The 23,753-nt window shown below is 35.7% G+C and overlaps 1 protein-coding gene across 21 annotated transcripts in view; it reads left to right on the top strand.

The window, feature by feature from the left end:
* The window catches only part of BAZ2B (bromodomain adjacent to zinc finger domain 2B), a 296,373-nt gene that overhangs the window by 72,339 nt on the left and 200,281 nt on the right, over window positions 1–23,753 (top strand). For all 21 annotated transcript variants that reach the window (XM_070241125.1, XM_070241120.1, XM_070241116.1 and 18 more), the window contains exon 2: window positions 9,992–10,034. The gene's annotated coding sequence lies outside the window, so the exon portion shown is untranslated. The remainder of the gene's footprint in view (window positions 1–9,991; window positions 10,035–23,753) is intronic.

The following is a 23,753-nucleotide window of genomic DNA, read 5'->3' as shown; positions in this document are numbered from 1 at the left end:
TAAGCTGTAGTGTCATTTCAATTTCATGTATGTTTTTGTCCCTCATGCATTTGCAAGTACCCAGTAAGCCATGTGTAAAAATTTCTACCACGATGAAGGAATGCCTTTAATAATTTTTTATTCTATAAGCTTTAGGGTTTTAAATAAATTAGACATTTTTAATTATAGATTTAGTCTTAATTATCTTGTATTTTTTTCCAAAAAAAAAAAATATAAAATGGAATATTTACATACTTTTATCTTTTTATTTGGTTACAAATATTGTTTGAATGTAACTATTAAAAAATTTTAATACCTTTTTGAATTACAGTTTTATACAAATTATAATTGCTTCTTTCACAAGACTTTTTGTACTGACGTTTTCTCATCACAAGACTGTTTCTGTATTGATTAAAGTTAGGAGGATACTGGTAGGAAGTAGTTTCTTGACGGCAGGTCTTGGATACAGAGAGTAGGATGTTTCATCTATGTAGACTTCTTTTGATCTGATTGGATATTGGGGGGCTGTAGTTTAGAGAGAATAAGTTTCAGTCTTATCTTCTCTGATCCCTCTATGCATCGTTTAAAGCTAACACGTTCTCCTCCTTAGAAATCTTTCCTCTTTTGCCTTCAATCAGTGCATTTTTCCATTTCTCTGTTTCTTGGACTTAGACAAAACACAACAAAACACTGTACAATGCCATTTCTCTTGCTTCCCATGAGCCTTATTTATAGGTATCCCCCCAAATTCTGTGGATAGTCTGTTCTTTCTCTGTATTCATTCACTTGGTGAACTCATCCACACTCTTTGCTTGAATTGTACTTTTTTATATGACTGATTTTCAAATATTGGATTACTCTAAATTGCGATTTCTGCCTGTTGCTGGGAAGCGTCTCCGTTTGAACAGCCTCTGGTAACAATGAGCTGACTTACTGTCCAAAATAAAACTCACTCCATCCCACCACTGCAGGTTTCTTTCTTTGTGGCCCTAGTGAATGAGAACAGTTGAGATCATCTTTCATTCTCTGATGTTGTTGTTCCTATACTTTTTTTTATAGGTCATTTTCCCTTTATTTTATTGTTTTCTTCTCTGTATTTTACTTTTTCCTTTTTTAAATTAAGGTAACATTGGTTTATAACATTATATAAATTTTAGGTGTACATTATTATATTTCGACTTCTGTATAGACTACGTCATGTTCACTACCAAAAGTCTAGTTGTCATCTTTAACTGAATACATGTGCCCTTTATCCCTTTCGCCCTCCCCCTACGCCCTTCCCCTCTGGTAACCACTAATCTGTTCTCTGTGTTTATCTTCCATATATGAGTGAAATCACATGGTATTTGTCTTTCTCTATCTGACTCACTTTACTTAGTCACCCTCAAGGACCATCCATGTTGTCACAAATGGCAAAATTTCATCTTTTTTTAAGTGACTGAGGGGTATTTCATTGTATATATATACCACATCTGCTTTATCCATTCATCCATTGACAGGCACTTCAGTTGCTTCCAAGTCTTACCTATTGTTAATAATGCTGCATTGATCATAGGAGTGCATATATCTTTTCGAATTAGTGGTTTTGTGTTCTTTGGATAAATACTGAGAAGTGGGACAGCTGGATCATATGGTATTTCTATTTTTAATTTCTTGAGAAATCTCCATATTGTTTTCCATAGTGGCTGCACCAATTTATATTCCGACCAGCAGTGTACAAGGGTTCCCTTTTTGCCAAATCCTCCCCAACACTTATTTCCTGTCTTTTTGTGTGTATGTGTGAGGAAGATTAGCCCTGAGCTAACATCTGCTGCCAGTCCTGCTCTTTTTGCTGAGGAAGACCGGCCCTGAGCTCACATCCATGCCCATCTTCCTCTACTTTATATGTGGGACTCCTACCACAGCATGGCTTGCCAAGCGGTGCCATGTCCTCACCTAGGATCTGAACCGGCGAACCCTGGGCCACCCAAGCAGAACATGCAAACTTAACTGCTGCGCCACCAGGCCGGCCCCACCTGTCTTTTTAATAGTAGCCATTCTGACGGGTGTGAGGTGATATCTTCTATGTACTTTTCATTTGTGTTTCCCTAATAATTAGTGATGTTGAACATCTTTTCATGTACCTATTGGCCATCTGTATGTCTTCTCTGGAAAAATGTTCAGATCCTCTGCCTAGTTTTTTATTGGGTTGTTTGTTTTTTTGTTTGTGAGTCATATGAGTTTTTTTTTCATATTTTAGAATATTAATCCCTTATCAAATATATGATTTGCAAATATCTTCTCTGTTTGTTAGGTTGTCTTTTCATTTTGTTGATGGTTTCCTTTGCTGTACAGAAGCTTTTTAGTTTGATGTAGTCCCATTTGTTTATTTTTTCTTTTATTTCCCTTGCCTGAGGAGACAGCATATTAAAAAAGATACTTAAGACCAATGTTAAAGAGCAGCACACTGCCTGTGTTTTCTTCTAGGAGTTCTCTGATTTCAGGTCTTACATTCAAGTGTTTAATCCATTTTGAGTTAATTTTTCTGTATGGTATAAAAATATGGTCTACTTTCATTCTTTTGCACATGGCTGTCCAGATTTCCCAGCACCATTTGTTGAAGAAGCTTTTCTTTATTGTATGTCCATGGCTCAGTTGTCAAAAATTAGCTGTCCATAGATGTGTGAGTTTATTTGTGGGCTTTTGATTCTGTTTGCTCTGTGTGTCTGTTTTTCTGCCAGTACCATGCTGTTTTGAGTACTATAGCTTTGTAGTATTTTTTGAAATCAGGGAATGTGACAGCTCCAGTTTTGTTCTGTTTTCTTGGGATTGCTTTGGCTATTTGGGATCTTTTGTCATTCCATATAAATTTTAGGATTCTAGATTGGATCTAAATTGAAATTCTTGATTGGAAAATGTCACTAGGATCTGATTAGGTTTGTATTGAATCTGTAGATTGCTTTAGGTAATATGGAAATTTAGCTATGTTTATTCTTCCAATCCATGAGCACAGACTATCTTTCCATTTGTTTGTGTTTTCTTCGATTTCTTTCAACAATGTCTTAGAGTTTTCAGAGTACAGATCTTTCACCTCAGTTAAATTTATTTCTAGGTATTTTATTATTTCTGTTGCAACTGTAAATGTAATTGTATTCTTGATTTCTCTTTCTGCTAGTTCATTGTTAGTATATAGAAATGCAAGTGATTTTTGTATGTTGATTTTGTACCCTGTAACCTCACTGTATTTGTTGATTACTTCTAATAGTTTTTTGGTGGATTCTTTAAAGTTTTGTATGTATAAAATCATGTCATCCACAAATAGTGACAGTGTTACTTCTTTTCAAATTTGGATACATTTTAGTTCTTTTTCATGCCTAATTGCTCTGGCTAGCACCTGCAATATTATTTTGAATAAGGGTGGTGAGAGGAATCATCCTTGTGTTGTTCATGTTCTTAGAGAAGTAGCTTTCAGTTTTTCACTGTTGAGTGTGATGTTAGCTATGGGTTTGTTATATATGGCGTTTATTATGTTGAGGTACTTTCCTTCCATACACATTTTATTGAGAGTTGTTATCATAAGTGGATGTTGGATCTTGTCAAGTGCTTTTTCTGTATTGACTGATATGATCATGTGATTTTTATTCTTCATTTTGTTAATGTGGTGTATCACATTGGTTGACTTTTGGATGTTGAACCATCCCTACATCCCTGAAATAAATCCCACTTGATTGTGGTGTATGACCCTTTTAAAGGATTGTCATATTCAATTTGCTAATATTTTGTTGAGGATTTTTGCATCCATGTTCATCAGCAGTATGGTTTTCCTTTATCGTGTTGTCCTTGTCTGTTTTTGGTATCAGGGTAATACTGGCCTCGTAAAATGACTTAGGAAGCATCTTATCCTCTTCATTTTTGGAAGAGTTTGAGAAGGATAGGTATTAACTCTTTTGACTGTCTGGTAGAATTCACCATAGAAGCTGTGTGGTCCTGGACTTTTGTTTTTTGGGAGGCTTTTGATTACTGTTTCAATCTCTTTACTAGTGATTGGTCTATTTCTATTCTCTTTTTCTTCTTGATTCAGTTTTGAGAGGCTGATTTTAAGAATTTATCCATTTTTTCTAAGTTATCCAGTCTGTTGGCATATAGCTTTTCATAGTTTTATCTTATAATGCTTTGTATTTCTGTGGTATCTGTTGTAATTTCTCCTCTTTCATTTTTGATTTGATTTCTCTGAGCCCTTTTTGTCTTAGTGAGTCTAGGTAAGGGCCTGTCAATTTTGTTTATCTTTTCAAAGGAACAGCTCTTAGTTTCATTGATCTTTTCTGTTGTCTTTTTTGTCTCTGTTTCATTGATTTCCCCTCTGAATTTTTTTATTTTCTTCCTTCTTCTGACTTAGGGCTTCATTTGTTCTAGTTCTTTTAGGTGTAGCATTAGATTGTTTATTTGAGATTTTTCTTGCTTCTTGAGGTAGCCCTGTGTTGCTATAAACTTTCCTCTTAATACCAGTTTTGCTGCATACCATTGATTTTGCAATGATGTGTTTTCATTTTCATTTGTCTCTGGTATTTTTTTATTTCTCCTTTGGTTTCTTCACTGATCCAATAGTTGTTCAGTAGTATGTTGTTCCACATATGTATGACTTTTCCAGGTTTCTTAGTGTAGTTGGTTTCTATTTTTACACCATTGTGATTCAAAGAGATGCTTGCTATGATTTTGGTCTTCTTAAATTTATTGAGACTTCTTTTGTTTCCCAACATATGGTCTATCTTTGAGAATTTTCTATCTGCACTTAAGAAGAATGTGTATTCTGCTGTTTTAGGATGGATTGTTCTATATATATCTATTAAGTCCATCTACTCTAGTATTTCATTTAATGCCAATGTTTCCTTGTTGAGTTTCTGTCTGGACGGTCTATCCATGTGATGTAAGTGGGATATTAAAGCCCCCTAGTATTGTTGTGTTGCTGTCAATTTCTCTTTTTAGGTCTGTTAGTAGTTGCTTTATATACTTTGGTGCTCCTATGTTAGTGCATATATATTAATAAATGTTATATCTTTTTGGTGGATTGTCACTTTTATCATTGTATAATGTCTATGTTTGTCTCTTGTTATCTTTTCTAGCTTGAAGTCTGTTTTTCTGATAGAAGTTTGGCTACACCCGCTTTGTTTTGGTTGCCATTTGCTTGGAGTTACCATCTTCCATTCCTTCACTTTGAGCCAATGTTTGTTTTTAGAGCTGAAATGGGTATCCTGGAGATAGCATATGGTTGGGTCTTGTTTTTTAATTCATATAGCCACTCTGTGTCTTTTGACTGGTGAATTCAACCCATTTACATTTAGGGTGAATACTGATATATGAGGCCTTAATACTGCCATTTTAGCTTTTGTTTTCTGGTTGCTCTATATTTCTATTGTTTCTTTTTCCTTATGTTTCTGTCTGCCATTTCGACGTAGTGGTTTTCTGTGATGTGTTCCTCAGTTTCCGCTTTTTTAATGTTTTGTGACTCTGCTCTGATTGTTTTGTGGTTACCATGAGGTTTGTATAAAAGATCTCATGGATAAGATAGTCCTTTTTCTGCTGATAGCATTTTATCTCCATTTGCCTGTGCAGGTTGCATCCTTTTCCTCATCCCCTTCTATGTTTTTGTCATCACAAATTATCCCTTTGTGTATTGTGAGTTTGTTACCAAATTGAAATAGTTCTAGGTGGTTTTTTTTGGTGAGGAGGATTGGTCCTGAGCTGTTATCTGTTGCAAATCTTCCTCCTTTTGCTTGAGGAAGATTGTCCCTGAGCTAACATCTGTGCCAGTCTTCCTCTGTTTTGTATATGGGACACCGCCATAGCATGGCTTGATGAGCAGTGAGTAGGTCTGTGCTCAGGATCTGAACCTGTGAACCCTGGGCCACCAAAGTGGAGTGTGCGGACTTAACCACTACGCCCTGGGCCGGCCCTGGTTTTAGTTATTTTTAATGCTTTCTTTCCCTTTAGCCTTTATGCTATAATTGTTTACTAACCTATTCTGATATAGAGTTGCAATTTTCTGATTCTGTCTGTCCATTTTTCACCTTGCTTAAAGCTTTGTTTACCTTCGCATTTTTGCCTCAGGTAGGAGAGCCCTTTTCAACATTTCTTGTGAGACAGAGGCTTGCTTACGAGACAGTGGTAGTGGACTCCCTCAGCTTTCATTTTTCTGTGAAAGCCTTTTTTCTCCTTCATATTTGAAAGTTAACTTTGCTGAATAGAGTATTCTTGGCTGACATTTTTTGTCTTTTAGATTTGAATACATCATTTTACTGTCTCTTGGCCTGTTGAGTTTCTGCTGAGAAATCTACTGATATCCTAATGAGTGTACCTTTGTAGGTTACTGTTTTGTTCTCTCTGGCTGCCCTCGATATTCTTTCTTTGTCAATGACTTTTGACAGTTTTAATATAATGTGCCTCAGGGAAGGTCTTTTTGCACTGAGATAATCTATGTGTTTTATTAGCTTACAGTGCTTCTAAATATAGTTTGTTTCCTAGGTTTGGGAAGTTCTTAGCTATTATCTTTTTAAATAAGCTCTCTGCTCCCTTCTGCTTCTCTTATCCTCCTGGGATACTTGTTATCTTTATGTTGCTTTTCTTAACTGAGTCAGACATTTCTCAGTTTTTTAAAAAAATCTTAGTTTTCTGTCCTCTTCCACCTGAATCATTTCTAGATTTTTGTCTTAGAGCTCACTAATTCTCTCTTCCATATTGTCTGCTCTATTTCCAATGCTTTCTACTTTATTCTTTATTTCACTTATTGACTTCTTCAGCTCCAAAATTTCTATTTGTTCTTTTTTTTTAGAGTTTTAATTTCTTTGGTAAAGTACTCCTTTTCATTAATTTTATTCCTGAGGTCGTTGAATTGTCTTTCTGAGTTTTCTTTAACTCATTGAGTTTTTTCAGAACAGCTATTTTGAGTTCTCTGTCAGTTATATTGCAATGTTCTGTAACTTCATGTTTAGTTTCTGGACAATTGTCATTTTCATTTTGTGATACCATGTTACTGTATTTTTTTATGGTGTTTGATGAGATGTTCTTCTGCTGGCTTGTAGTAAAAACCTTTCTTACTTGGATAAGGCTCTGTTTTACTTTGATTCTGAGCCACTTCTGGTTGTATTGAAGAGCCTGCACTTTCCACCCTCCACTGCCCCTGCCAGAGGTGTTCTCAGTGACCACATTCTGCTGCTATGCCTTTGAGGTTGCTGGTGCCTTGTTGCTTATGTGTGGCTATAGTTGTGGGCATTGCCACGAGGGTCTTGGGGCTGGCAAGCACTTCTGCTGCTTCTGGGGTCACCTGGGTTGCAGGTTCCCCTACTGCGCTGGGGGAGGGGGAGAATGGTGTGGGAGCCAGAGTCACGAGCACCTCTGGGTTTCTTGGGTCTGTAGGTACTGCTGCCATGGGCAGAGAGGTAGGGAGTGGGGCTGGGGTCGGGGTGGCAGAAGCAAAGTTGCAGGTGCTGCTGCAGCTGAGAGGAACCCACGCAATGGGCTCTGCTGTCACTTTTAGCAGCCTTTCCATCACCCCAGTCACTGCTGCCACGTGTGCCACCTGTGCTGTTGTTCCTGGGTTTTCTGGGGGGTGCTGGCAATGCTGCTGCTGGGGACACTGAGTTCTTATACATCATCACTGCTGCCAGCGGGCTGTGGTTGTGGGTAGCACTGCCACTGCCAGAGGGGGAAAAGTACCCGGGTAGTGGGCGCTGCTAGGGTTCCTGAAGCCTCTGGTCTCAGTCACTAGCGTGGTTCCTGGAACCTCTGGTCACAGGCACTGCCACTGCTGTTGAGGTGTCTTAGATGCATCTGCTGCTGCTTGGAAGGCTGGGGTCTGTGGCATCACTGCCAGGGGGAGGGGGCTGGGTCTAAAGTACTGCTTTAGTTCCCAGAGCCTTTGGTTGTGGGGGTGCGGCAGTGGGTTCTGGTTCCTCTGGGAGCGTGGGCTGCCTGGGCCTCCATTTGCAGGGGTTACCGCAGTCCCTGGGGCCTGTGGAGTCAGGTGTGGCTGCAGTTCCTTGATCATCCACTTTTGGGGGCTGCTGCAGCTGCTTCCCTGGTTCCACCACCTCCACTGGGTCCAGTCTGCTCACCTTCAGATGTATAGATGTATGGATCTCTCAGGTGTTCTGGTGTGCTGTGTCAGGAATCCTTTGTTGGTCTAGGGATGTCTTGCTGGTTGTAAGGTAGAGGGGAGAGACAACAGGAACAACTCACTCGGCCACGATGCTGACATCACCATCCTCCTTGTTCCTGTAGTTAATTTAGCATGAAGTCTTCTTGTTTCTCCATTTAACAAGTATCTTGAGTTTCCCATTCCCTCTGCATTTCTTCGTCTTTAATATCCACTCTGTCATTATATCACACCTATAATGTACTGCACCCGTTTTCACACCACCTCCTGCCTTGCCTTTTTTTTTTTTTAAAGCTCCACAAACTCTCCCTGCAGCGACTTTTTAAAATGTATACCAAGTTGTTATGGTATATATTCCTTATTTGTTAAGAATTTTTATTTATCCTTCCTTCTGGGCTTAGTGCTAGAGGCAATAGGAAATTAGCAAATAATTATTTCCTCATTTATTCAGCAGCTATTTACTGAGTAGTTACTGGGTACTGTACTAATGCTGCAGTGATGTCTCATGGAGTTGGCAGCTAAAAACAGTCTCTGATGGTAAAGGAAGGCTTCTCTGAGGAGGTGGCATTTGCTATGAGACCTGAACAAAGTGAGAGTGATGTCCTATGAAGAGATGAAGAGCAGTTGCTCCAGGCAGGGAGAGTGTCAAGTTTCAAGGCCCTCGAGAGGGACAAGTTTGGTGTGTTTGAGGATATCAAAAGGGTCATTGTGACTGGAACATAGTACAGAGAGAGTGGCAGGAGGTGTTGTCAGGAGACCAGGGGACCAAGCACATAACAGGCCATAGTAAATACTGTGGATTTTATTTTAAGCAATGGGAAAGCCACTGGGCAGTTTGAGTAAGGGAGTGAGGTGAGCTGATATTTGCCACTGAGTTAAGAATAAGAGTAGAGAGACTATAGTGGTAATATAGGAGAGTAATACCTTGAATTAGTGAGGTAACAAGCAGTAAAAGAAGTGTTTTTGAATTAAGGACAGAATGAGGAAGAATAGTTGGCTTGGATGGAAATTGTGAGATAAAAAAGGAACCAAGGAAAGCTCAGTTCTGTGTGCTTGGACAAGTCATGTATCCTCTCTAACATCTATTTTCCCTGAGTGTATAATAAGAAATATCTCTTTCCCACTTCTTTGAAGGAAGTGTTTTGAGGATCTGATGAAATAATACATGAAAATCCATTATGAATCTTAAAACACTGTGACATTGTGTTACTTTTTAACACTAAACATTTTAAAGCTTACCTTAAAATGGGCCTTGTGAATTAAGAAATTTCTAAAAGCTTAGATTTTACAAGGATAAGAATTCTATGGCATATAGTACAGCTTAAGAAATAGTTTAACTTATAACTTCCCTTTTGGTTTATAGTTCCTTCCCGATCATATTTTCAATGTTTAATAGTTTTCTCACTATTCATAAGGATTAGCGTGAGGCACTTTCTAACATTAATTGATAGTAAGTAGAGTACATTCCAGCCATAAGCTGAGCTGAGAATCTAATCATAGAGGGAAAAGAATCTATAAACAATATCTGTCTTTTGTTTGTAGTGTATTTAAGACACTGTGCTTCCCTTATTAAATATTTGCAAACAAATAAAACTAATCCAAATGTTCTATAGTTTATTTACTAATATGTTATATTAACCCTGTGGTGTTGCCTTTTATAAACAAACATAATCTATCATACTATAATAATGACCAATAAATAAACTCCAGGCGTTTTATGCTTATTTGTGTCATGCCAATTGTACTTTTCTTGACAACTTTAGATTAATTTAAATATGCATATGGCATTAAGAAAGACAAAAATTCTAAGCAAACTTTTTAGTTCCTGAAATTACTTACTCAAGTATGATTCAGCTGAATACTGTTTCTGTTTTCCTATTGCAGATTTCTCAACAGTGATGTCACAAGATTGACCACATTGATCACAGTAAGATGAAACTGATAGTTAAGCTTTTAAGGATGTTTCATTTTTTTCTGAGAATGAGAATAGAAAATATTTATGTTAGACAATATTTATAACTTTAAGTTATTATTCTTTCAACAGCCAATTGAATGTTCATATTTTCAATGAATCACATCTCACACTTCTAGTTAATTATTTAAATACTTTTCAAATAATGCTTTAAATGATTTAAAAATATTTAAAATGAAAATTACTTTTAATTTATAACTGAAATTGTATGCCTAATTATGGTAACATATTTCCATGTGAATTATAATCTGAACATCATCTTTCTTTACATTTTGTTTTTACTAAAAAATGGCAAAATATTTAAGGTGTTTCCACATTTGGAGAAAATTACAAAAATAAAATTACTTCAGACTGTAATCACTTATTATGGAAAGACTGTGAAAATCACCTTGAAAGGATTCTTAGGCTTCTTGCTTAAATTTTTCATTGATATTTAAATTATTTATAAAGAGTCTTCCAAATAGGGAGAATTGTTGTTAAAGGATAGTTCCCTTAAGTAACTGATACTTTTCCTCTTTAATTTTATTTAAAGTGTTAATTTCTACTGTGTATAAGGAAGTATGTTACTTAAAGAAGAACTTTATCCAAAGCCTTGAGCCACATTATTATAAAATTCTAACTAGTGAAATCTGTATTGCAGTAATGAGATTTTACAGAATTTTTTAACAATCCTTTTAAATAACAGAAAAATAAATTTAGAGTAAATTGTTTACTCAGTGAATCTGCTTCTTTAATCCTGTTTTAATTGTTCCTTAAATATAGAAGGAGTAATTATCAGAAATGTAAATCCATGTTTACATAATCTTTGTTGTATTTATGTTTTACTTTTTTTTTTAAAAAAACTGGTTCTTTTGTTAAGTGTAACATTTTTCAGAGGCCAGAGAGAACTTTCATTGTATTTTTAAAGGTTTTATTGTCATCATTGAGTCTACAGATGTTTGGGACATGTTCATTCATTTTCCTAGGGGAACATTTTAGCTTCTCTGATTTGTAGCTCTTTGCCTGTTTGTTTTTTCTTAATCAGAACTCTGTTGTCCTAACTGAATAGTTTATAACAAAATATTAGCCTATTTCTGTGGTAATCTTCTATTTAGCATCTACTGCTTTACAATCAAGGAAGTTAAAATTAGCATTGGATGAAAAAGGTGTGTGTGTGTGTGTTTAATTAAAAAATGACTCCCACAGTATATTTTTAGTATATTTTAATATTTAATTGTTACTGTTCTAAATTCAAGAATTTCAGAAAGAGAGGTGGTGTTCAATACTGTCAGATGTAAAATAAGTTAAAGACCAAGAAGTATTCATTTGAGAGGTTCATAAGTGACTGATAATAGAAACCCTTACTTTGTAATAATGTCAGGTTGTGAGGCTTTCTCCAACCCCTTGAGTAAAGAAGAGAGGATAGATTTCAGTACTGATTCAGACGAAGGTGCTATTGAGATAATAGTTCAAGTGTTGACCATGGGGCTGGAATAAAATCAGTCCAGGGAAGTGCTAATATATTCAGAGAGAATGGAGAGGTTAAGGGACTAATCAGAGGTGGACAAGCTGATGAAATGAGATGATAAAATAAGAGCTAAAAGAGTAGAATGTTGTACTTAGAGAGGGGAATAGTATAGACTGTTTCAGAGCTAAAGCTGTAGTATTTATTATATAATATACACCTTAGTTTTTTTTTCCTCAGAAATTTTTAGAACTGAGGAGAATTTCTCTTTTTTCCCCCTATATTACAATCCACAAAAATGTCAAAATCTTCTAACTTATTTCCCTTCTGCTTGGCCATCATCAATACCACTGAAGCTTATATATAATTCTCAGTTTAATCTTATTAAAGCATTGCTCTGATTCTTTTATTTTCTTTTATTTTCCTGCTTGAAGATGTGACTTCTCATTTCCTACAAGATTAAATCTAGACTAACTTGGTATTCAAGATCCTTTTCAGTTTGGCTCTAACACATTTCCCAGCCAAATATCCTATTATTCAAGAAGAAGAACCCTGCACTCTACCCAGTGTGGACTGTATACTCCACCTTGAATATAATTTTGGCTCTGTGCTTACATTCATGTCATTCCCTTTCCCTAGAATATTCTTTTTCCTTTTTTATGCTTTTTTTTATTTCTTCTGATGAAATCAAACCTCCCCTCTAATGCCCTGTCCACGTGTAATCATTTCTCTGAGGCCTTCCCCGATCATCCTAATTGAAAAGGATTCTCCTTCCCTAGTAGTTTGGTAAATCTTAATTTTTATTATTTCTGTGTTACTAACATATTCCTTTATATTTTCCATATTTTAATACACATTTTTCAACTGTACTCAGCAATGTTTGCTAGCAATTATAAATATCCCAGAGAGAGCTAAATTAATTAGTACCTTTAGTTTCCTTATATTGAAATAAGGATATTAATATATGAATATCCAAATTTGAATCATAGGAAGTAGAGTGAATAGGAAAGAGCATAGATTTTAGAACGAGAGAATTCAAGTACTGATGGCACTGTATGCTAGGCATGTGACCTTTAGAAATTAGCCTCTTTTTGCCTCCATATCTTCACCTGTAAAATGATGTATTACATGTATTTAAAAGGATTGTTACATTTAAATATAATATTAGTTACCTTTCTTCCCTCTTTCTTGTTTAACTTTATGGCTTACTCCTTTACAGATACACAAAGGGACATGAAATCAGCTGTAAAGATTAGGGATATATCCCAAACATCCAAATTTACCTTACTTACACATTGTGACCCTTTCATCTATAAGTTTTAATAAATGGATTTCTACTTTCTATATTACGTATATTAATGATAACTTTATTGACTTATACGAATTCCAGCAAGGAGGCTGATTTGATCTACTGATATAATGTGCTTTTATTTGGGGAAAGGGGGTCAGACCTCACTAGAATATCAGCATCTTAAAAGCCAGAGTGAACTTTAGAACAGTGTAGGTTGTGCCACATTCTCCTTATATAACAGATGAGAAAACCAAGGTCTGGAGAGTTGGAAGGGAGGTAATATGCATAATGGTTAAGAACATGAACTGGCATCAGAAAAACCTGTGTTTAAGCTCGTGCTCTGATATTATATAGCTGTTGTGATCTTAGTCAATTATATGGTCTAAGATCCAGTTTCTCCTCTCTAAAGCAGGGATAATATTTATGTCTCAGGAGTGGTGTGAGTATTAAATGAAGCACCGCACAGAAGCTGACACGTACTAATTCTTTTGGCCCCTCATCATAGTTATCATCATCAACTGGAAAGTTACTTGCCAAAAGTCACATAGTATGAGGCCTTGGCCAGTTTTCTTCTATCCTGTTATAATTTTTACTATTCTGTTCTGTGATCACCTCTTACTTGATTAGAAATCTCTAAATAACATTTACAGGAAGTATAATAAAATAAGTCAGATTTTTTCCTCCCAAATTTCCCCAAATTCTCTCTTTTCTAAGAGTATTCATGCAATTTCACTTTCATGCACTTTTATTTATATGTAATTTCATTAATACAATGGCTATATCTTATTTTTAAATATTCTTATTTAATATTTTACTACATATTTAATAATCTGTTACAAGGCAACTTTTCAAATAATTAGAGTGGCTTTTTCTGTTTTTATTAAAATTCCTTTTTGTCCCATGGTAATTTTATTATATTCGTAAATTTTATAGAGATTAGTCTCTATTAATAGAAATATTTAACTTAATTGAAATTTAGAAGGAATTACTATATAATTTTACAATGTACACACTATCAGAAATATTGGTTGTTAGATGGTAAATTTCAAATGTCAGTTATGTACCTACCACAGATAAGATATAACCAAGTGTGGCAATGACCGATTGTTATCAGCAAATATCGATTTTCCCCCTCTCCTAATTTTTTTCCCAGCGCATCACTTGTTATTAGTGCCGTTGAGTCGATTCTGACTCCTAGTGGAACCCTCCCCTGCTCTTTTTGCCCCATCCTTTCACATTCTGGGGCTATATCAGACAATGCTCTGCTGCTATTCACAGGGTTTTCATGGCCAGTGTTTTGGAAGTGGGTAGCCATGTCCTTCTTCCTAGTCTGTCTTAGTCTGGAAGCTCTAGAAGCACATTACTACTACCTGAAACAAGAATGTCATTTCCCAACATCCTTTGCAGCTACATGTGGTCAGGTGACTAAGTTTTGACTAGAGATATATAAGTACTGTGTGCAACTTGTAGAACGTATCCGTAAAGTAAGTAGAAGCAGTCCTTCTTTTTTCCCCCTTCTTCCTTGTGGACGTGATAATTGATAATTGGACAATGCGTGGAAACCCCAAACTGAGAATGGACAAAGCGATAAGATAGAAGATCCCTAGTAACTTTAGGGTGTCACCCTGCCTACACTGGCCTGTCTACATCTGGACTTTAACATGACAGAGATAAAATTCTATCTTTGTAAGCCACTGAGTTGTCACTCACAGCCAAAACTAATCCTGATACACCAAGATAATTTGACAAAGAAAGTTATGCCGCTGTTAAAATGTCTTTGATTTGTTTACATTTCATTTATTTTTCTTGAACTCTGCTGTCACTTTCGTTGGCTTGAATTTTAGGAGAAGAATAGAAAAGGGAATGATTCGGTCTGTCAAGGAGAGGAGACTAGGGAAACCTTTACAGAAAAGGAAGGCATCTGGGCCAGATTTTTGAGGTATGAATTAGAAGAGAATCCAAAAAAAGGAAATAGGCACATAGATTTTAAAGAGCATATGTTCAGGGACATGCAGATATTTTAGTCCAATATTGTTGAAATGCAAAATTTGAGCAAGTAAATGAGCCTAAAGGTCAGATCTTGTAGGAATTTACACATCAAGAAGTTTAGTGAGTCCTAGGTACCTAGTGAAGAATCTTTTAGTATTAATCATGTTAGTATTATTTATGATTTTTCCATTAAATATTTTCAAAATAAATATATTTTTATACAAGTGCTGAGGAAGGAAGAACAAAACTAATATTCGCTGCTTTTTAAGATGATAGGTGCTTTCTGTTTGAGCCTTTAACAATTTTAGAAGACATGTTGTTATATTTTACAGATGACTAGCTGAAACTCAGAAAGGTCAAGTGTCTTTCCCAGTGTGTTCTATTGGTAGTTAAGTCGTATTTGGAAAGTACAAAAATTGACCATTACCAGAGCAATCTTCTGTATTATCTGTATTTTCTGTATTTGTATTATCTGACTTTTATTTTTCTAATTTTCTAATACTGAAAGTAAAGATACAATCAAATTTAAAATATCTTTGGTAAAATATAATAACAGGGATCAAACCATAAGTAAAAGTTTATGTAGGAATTTCCGTATTTTATGCCAACTAATACATCTAAAGTATTAAATTTAAAAACTCTAATATAGTAAAGTTGTAAACTGTGTCTTAAACATTTTGTTTTCTAGAGTCTGAATTGTGAACAGTATCTTCAAAATTAGTTTGTAGCAATCATTTAATTTACTTCATACAGATCAATTTCCCATTGCTATTCGTAAGTGAATATTTGGATAAGAGAAACCTACATTCGCCCCTACTGCATGTCCCCCCAAAGTTGCATTGTTTTGACATTAATGGAGCTAAAAGCATGCATGATGTTCTCCGTATGAGTGACTACAGATGTAAATGATACTATGCTGCAGAGACCCAATTGAGCTTCTTTGAACAAGTGAAAGCGTGCAGTGGCACTCACCCATTTGGTTTAAAGATTAGTTCTTATCTGAAAATTCTGAATGAGCTACTATTTAATAAATCTGCCTAAAAAAGAAAAAAGACATTAACCTTAATATAGTCTAGACATTATTATAGAAACATGAGAGAGTATAGAAGGAAAATTAGTTTTCTACTTTGGTTTGGTGTTTTTTATTGTAATCAGCAGAGAGTCTAGCACTTAGACTAGGTAAATATTTTCTGAGTTAAAGTGACTTGAAATGTAATCTTAGTAGACCATTCTCTTCATCTCACACTTTCAAGAACACCAGTGCGCACTTCTGCTGTGAGATGTGCGTTTACAGAAATACTAGTCAAGGAGTAGATAAAATAAAGTATAGTCTGCTGAAACTGTTTCAGAGAAGAGAAGAAGGGTGTTGTAGACTGAGTTATGGGATTACGATATTTGACTCTTACTTTCTTTTTCTATAAATACACAAAGGAAAAACTGTGGAGAAGAAAAGATTTTGATAGAAATAGAAAAATTCTTATTGTATAACATCAAAAGGGTACCTAAGTTAGCATGTCATAGACATTTTAAGAAGTCTAACTAATACAAATATTCCTGATGCTGTCCTTATGTGAATGCATTTTTTGAATGCATTTTAAAACATTACATCAATAGGTACATTTCCATCATAATATAAGATAGTACTTGTAAACATTTCCACATGCAAATTATGCCACTTATTTTGTGAATAGCACATCTAATGCTTGCAATTTTATTCTCTGATTTTCTTTCCTCTCAGAATAAACTCCGCAACTATTGTTTATAAAATTCATGATTTTTGTCTCTTTATTGCCCTTACCACTGAATACTCATGTGTGTCTTTTTTTCTACACTGGTTGTTTCATATTTTCAGTGTCAACCTTATGGAAAGAAATTTTAGAAAACTTAACACACTTGGCACTAAACTAAATGTCACAGCTCCCTCAGATGTTACTTCCTCCATAAAAACCTCTAGATCACCTTGCAGCTGGACTTAATCTTCCCATCATTTCTGCCTTTCCTAGGATTTGTTATTTCTATCATAGCATTGTTCTCCAACACTGGAATCCTTGGACCTGAGTATGTAGATGTATTCTCTGTGGGGGGAGAGAGTTTACTACAAGAATTTATAAATTTCAACCTTTTTTTGTTGTTGTTGTTTTGTTTTTGTTTTTGTTTTTTTTGGAGGAAGATTAGCCCTCAGCTAACTACTGCCAGTCCTCCTCTTTTTGCTGAGGAAGCCTGGCTCTGAGCTAACATCCGTGCCCATCTTCCCTTAGTTTATACGTGGGACGCCTACCACAGCATGGCTGCCAAGCAGTGCCATGTCCGCACCCGGGATCCGAGCCAGCGAACCCCGGGCCGCCGAGAAGCGGAACGTGCGAACTTAACCACTGCGCCACCGGGCCGGCCCCTATAAATTTCAACCTTAATATAAGCATATTCTTGGATCATCTAGGATGCTTACCTTATAATCAATTACTACCATGTACTTTCAGGGCTATGATTGTGTTTAATTATGTCAGTCTAATGAGAAAAGAACAAAAATTGATTTGATATGTACAAATGGTTCGTTTGTACCAAGTGAAGGCCAGATGACATCAGAGTGAGCTAAATTAAAGCTTTGTAGTAGTTTGAATAGAAAGAAAGGGTAGGAATATTAAACTGTTCAGGGAACCCTAAATAGGCATGCCAAACTCAAATGTAACTAGAAAATAATGGTGAAGTAGCAGTCAGTTCCATATTCATTTTGAGGACAGTGATTTCATTTTAGCAAAAATATATGATAGTTTGAAATCTGTTAGTTTTGTAGCTTTTATGTGCATACTTTGTAAATTTGTTTTGGTACTATGTTTGAATAAGATCTGGAAGGAAGAAGAAGACTTTATCCTTATCCATAGATGTACTTTTCTATGTATTTCTGTAATATAATAATTTAGTTAAGTCAACCTGTGTGTCCACAAGACATTTTTTTCTGTCTTTATAAGGGCCTATACATACTTAAGTTTCAGAAACATTCTTATAGAATGCTTATCTACCTTATGAGATGAGTCATGTGTTTGGCTATCTCAATTTCGCCCGTTCGGTTGTAAAGTCCTTACAATCTAGTAAAGGCATAGATTATGTTTTCTTCATTCTTGCTGTTTCCTTACAGTCTGTTACAGTGCCTTGTACCCAATAGTGGTGCAGCAGGTATTTATGAAATAAACTGGCCTATGCTGTGTGCCTCTTAGTGTGTTGATAATCTGTCAGATTAAACTTGAATGGATAGATATATAGAAAACATATAGGGGATATGTATTTTAACAGTTTGAAATTCATATAAGTTAACAAACTTCTCATTTTAAATTAAATATCCCATAGGATTTTGATCACTTACAGTCTTGTGTAAACTGCTTTAATTTGATAATCAAAGGATCTGTAGGGTGACAGTGGGAGAATGAAAGATTTCATGGCAGGCTAGAACTGAATGTGAAGATGCAACCAGAGTGCTTCAGGATACAAGACCGTGCATCACTGTGAAAATGTAGTTTTACATAGTTAGGGCAGTTTAAGAACACTCATTTCCCAGGGAAGAGAGGACACAAGGGAATGGAAAGGTATATGAGAAGGTACTAAGAACACCATCCTCCACCTTTGGGATATTGCCTGAAGCCTCAGTGCCTAGGCAGTGTTTCCTTTAGCTAAGATGTAAGGAGAACTGGCATACATTTAAATTCTCTAGAATAATATAGCAAGTACATTTTCCACTTTTCCAATTCTGTCACAGTAGATTTTTGTATGATGTTGCCACAGCATAGCGTTCAGTTGTCTTGCTAACTTCTTCAATGTCTTCCTATTTCCTGCTTAAAATGAATTACCTATTCCTAAATTTCAAAGCCATTTAGTTAGCCTTGTCCTATCTACATAACTTCATTTCCCTCTACTTTTGAACACACAAGATTATTTTCTAGTCAGAATACTCCTATAGCCACAAAATATAGTGATGATTTTTGTCTGCATGTCTTTTTCCATACATTGGTTCCAACTATGACCTTCACTGAGCTCCCTTTCCTCTCAACATTTGATCTTTATTTCCTGTCCACAGACCTCACTTTTAAATTTTAGAACCCCTGTTTCCAGCTCTTTATGTGACATTGGTACCTGGCTATCCCACAGGCACTAAATTCAACATGTTTAAACTTGAACTCATCGCTTCTAATTTTCCCAGAAACTTCATATATTCCCTGTATTGGTCAGTGATGTCAATATCTATTCACCCACCCAAGCTAGAAATATTAGTAATCTTCAACAGCTTCTTTAAAAACTCTCATCTGATCTGACATCAAATCCCATTGATTCTCTACATGCAGTGTAATAATAAAAACTAATGTTTATGGAATGCTTGCTGTGTTCCAAATACTGATCTATGCATTTGATCTATAGTAACTCATTTAATCTTGCTAACAACTTTATTTATCATCCCTGTTTTATGTAAGAAAGACATATATTTGCTAACAGATTTACACATCACTACCGTGAAGCTGTCCATCCAAATTTTAAAAAAAAAGGAAAAAAACCCACCTTGAATATGATTAAGCCTAGTTTACAAGAAAGAGCAAGGACAGAGGGACATTTTAAGTGACACCAGGGGGGATAAAATCAGGAAAGTCCAGACTAGGAATCTCTAGAAGATGAAAGGCCTGTTTTCTTCAACTAATAACATTAATGTAAGAAAAGGCTGGCTTGGGGATGTGGTGGAAGCAGTTACAGATTAAAAGAAAGTTGAGAGACATATCAGCCAATTCTAATGTATGGATCATATCTGAGTCCAGATTCAAACAAACAATTAAAAAATGTTATGTGACAAAGAAATGTGTACACTGACTGGATTTTGATATTAAGGAATTATCGTTAGAAATTATCTTAGATGTGATAGTAGTGTTGGACTGTTTATGAACCAGCAAATCTGTACCATAGAAGCATAAACATCTTTGTCAGAGGCTGAGCTTGTGAAAAAAAGTGCATTCACAAATCACTTTTTTTACTTCGCACCTCTGATAAAAGAGGATTTGCTAAAGAGGGTGACAAAACATTTAACCCAATACCATTATTACACATAAAATATAATTTTGTGACTTTACTAATATATAATTCTCCTACAAAAAAATTCACTATTGTGTCATCCTTTCTCAAAATGGTGTTTGTTTCACAGAAACATGGGAAGTTCAAGGGAATAAAAACTAATATTTCTAGAATCTCTGTAAAAATGATGATGATGATGACAGTCAACATTTGAGTGCTTAAGTATGTACCAGACACCCTTTTATGAGTTTATTGTTTTAACTTATTTCATCCTCCTAACTTCATGAGGAGGTAGGATTATTATCCTCATTTTATAGTTGGGAAAACTGAGCTATAGGTTAAGCAATTTGCCCAGGGTCACATTAACTTCATTAATCAGGGAAGTTCAGATTTCCAACCTAGAAAATTTGACATGGAGCCTATGTCTTTACTATGCTATACTGCTTCTCTTTTTCTCATGGTACTAGGTGCTATTAATATTTATCTCATTTATTTCATTTATCTGGGAATGTGTTAATTTCTCCTTCGTTTTCAGAGTATAGTTTTTGCCAGATATAGAATCCTTGGTTGACAGTTCCTTTTCTTTTAGCACTTTAAAATGTCATCCCACTGCCTTCTGGCTTCCATGCTTACTGATGAGAAATTGGCTGTTAATTTTATTGAGGCTTCTTTGTATATGGGTTGCTTCCCTCTTAATGCTTTAAAGATTCTGTCTTTGCCTTTGTCTTTCAACAGTTTGACTCTGATATGTGTCAGTGTGATTCTCTTTGAGTTCATCCTACTTGGTGTACATTAAGTTTGTTGGATGTGTAGATTCATGTTTTTCCCCAAGTTTGGGAAATTTTCATCCATTATTTCTTCAAATACTGTTTCTGCCCCTTTCCCTCTTCTCCTTTTGAGACATCCATAATGCATATGTTGGTGCTCTTGATGTTATCCCACAGATTCCATAGGCTCTGTTCACTTTCTTCATTCTTTTTTCTTTCTGCTCCTCAGACTGGATAGTCTCAATTGACCTATCTTCGCGGTTGTTGGTTCTTTCTTCTGACTGCTCAAATTTGATGTTGAACCCCTCTCGTGACTTTTTCCATTATAGTTTCTATTTAGTTCCCTTTTATCATTTCTATCTCTTTATTGATATTCTCATTTTGTTTATATATAATTTTCCTAGTTTCCTTTTATTCTTTTTCCATGGTTTGTTTTAGCTCTTTGGGCATATTTAAGATAGAGAATTTGTTGCTAGTAGACCTGCGCTATGAGAAAATGATAAAGGGAATTCATCAGGCTGAAATGAAAGGACATTAGGCAGTAACTAAAAGCATGAAAAATTAAAGAACTCCAATAAAGGTAACCACATAGGTAAAATAGCTAAGGAACATAGCACTTTGAAGGAATAGAAAGCCAGTGTAGCTAGAGTACAGAGAGCAAGGATTCTGGTTGAGATTAACAACTAGAAGATATAGGGCATAGTAGAAGAAGATAAAGATCTTTTTCCCTTTACCTTAAGAGTAATGAGAAATGTTTGAAGTAGAAATTGATGTTTAAATTGTCAACAACCTCGTTTTTTTTTTAAAGATTTTATTTTTTTTCCTTTTCTCCCCAAAGCCCCCCAGTACATAGTTGTATATTCTTCATTGTGGGTCCTTCTCGTTGTGGCATGTGGGACGCTGCCTCAGCGTGGCTTGATGAGCAGTGCCATGTCTGCGCCCAGGATTCAAACCAACGAAACACTGGGCCGCCTGCAGCAGACTGCACGAACTTAACCACTCGGCCAGGGGGCCAGCCCCTCAACAGCCTCATTTTAATTGAGGCTTACAGAAGTTAAGAACTTGCCTAAGATCATACAATGATTAAGTGGTAGAATGAGGATTGTATTCTTGGAATGTCTTGATCTAACATCTTGACTACCCCATTTCCTGTAAATACAAATTTAAGAAATGTTTAAGGAATTATAAGCTTGAAATTTCCAGGACCTGAAGTTGTTCATTACTTTATTATTTTAGCAGATGATAATTAAATGCCTACTATGTTTGAGGGATGTGATTTTACCCTTTCTAAATACAGTCATGGTTATATTAACTTTGTTACTCCTGCTTGTGACCTGTTGCTTCTCAATAAACAGGGAAACTCACTGTGTTCAACAGTGCCCATTAGAACAAACATTATTTGATCTCTTCTTATGATTTCTTCCACCTTTCAATCCCTGCCCTCTAAAAAAGAATTAACAATGAAAGCTAATTATGTGCCAGAAGTATCACTTTATCTTAGACTTACTGATATTGAGTAACTGCTCCAAGTTGACGTAATTTGTAATGGTTGTAGATGAGATTCAAATTCATTTTCTCCATCTAAAGACAATGATGTTTCTACTATAACATACTCAAAGAATATAAAACTAATTTGTGTTCAAGAGACCTTAGTATGTATATTTGGACATAGAGTGCATAATGCTCAATAAACATTTGCTAGCTTGTTGAATGACAGAAGCAGGATTATGGGAGAAAAGAATTCTATAATCAGCCAGTGTGTGCCCTGAGGTAATTTTCTGGGACGCATTCTTTGAACATGTGTATGTTGCCAATCTCTTTTTTATTTAATTGTCCTTATTTTTGTATACCTCAGTTATAGTATTGATAACTCATTAAGGAAGAGACATGATGTATGCTGTCTATTGGAAAGTTGCTTTTTCTCAAGGATTCTGCCTGACAAAATATTTCCTAGGTAGGAATTGTGAGCCATTCATTCAGTCAGTCAGTATATTATGTGTTTCACATTCAGTCACTCATTCATTCATTCACTCAACAAACATTTATGGAGCACTGACTTATATGTTTCTGTTGTCTAGAGCTATTGGGGACACTGTGGTCAATAAGACGTTCTTCTGTCATTAAGTTTACTTTCTAGTAGAAGGACAGAAGTAAAGAAATAAATAAAATATTTTCAAATATTGATAAGAGCTCCAAAGGAGAGGGAACACAGAGTGGGGGGTCAAGTACAATTGAGGGCAATACACACATAAAGTTCAGGGAAGGCCTCTGTGAGGAGGCAACACTTGTGTTGAGAAATGAGGCACCAGAAGGAGCGGTCATGTGAAGATCTGAGGAAGTAGCAATCACAGTACCAGTGTGGCTAGAACATTGTGAGCTGGGGAAATAGAGGTAGGTAAATGTCATCGAAAGTAGTTAGAACTTATTTCTAATGTGAAGAGAAGCCACTGAAAGTTTTTGTTAGTTTGTTTTTGGCTGATTTTATTTCCCCTCATTTCATGTTTAATTTGAAAATGTTCCACATTCAACCTTTCTCCTGCTGGAGGCTTTTAAGGAAGAAGCCATGTGTAGTACATTGGTGGCATTAAAGCATTATAAATTCTTTATGCTTTGTGTGAATTTATATTTTCTGAGGCATTCTATTCTCATTCCTAAATTATATACTGTTGCTATCCTAGTTAAAAAGCTTCCATCATTTAAAGAGAAATTTGTGGATATGCATTATTGCTTGATTCAATAAACATTATGTTGTGCCTTTTGAATTACACGTTAAATTTGTAAAGATGGAAAATATACTGTTCTCTTCTTAGGAGCTTACAGTCTAGTGGAGAAACAGATACGTAAACTAGTCATTATAGATGTGGTAGATGCCACACTAGGGGTATATGTACAATGTTTTTGAATATAGAAAGGATGGTGTGATCCCTGGTGGTGGGAAAGGCCTCATCAAAAAGACTCATTCTGCAGAGATTTCCCATCCTGCTTTTTGAAGCATAGTAGGGGCTAGGTGTCACTGTTTGAACAGGGATGATTATGCTGCAAAAAAAAGTCTTCAGAAAGAGCTGATTTCCAGCTATATAGCAAAACAAATAAGTGGTATCTGACTTAGTATACATGAGAAAGTCGAATTTCTCTTCTAA

The sequence above is a fragment of the Equus caballus genome, chromosome 18 (assembly GCF_041296265.1).
Source record: "Equus caballus isolate H_3958 breed thoroughbred chromosome 18, TB-T2T, whole genome shotgun sequence".
Lineage (NCBI taxonomy): Eukaryota > Metazoa > Chordata > Mammalia > Perissodactyla > Equidae > Equus > Equus caballus.
Note: the sequence above shows the minus strand (reverse complement) of the source record. Positions and strands in the feature narration are given on the sequence as shown.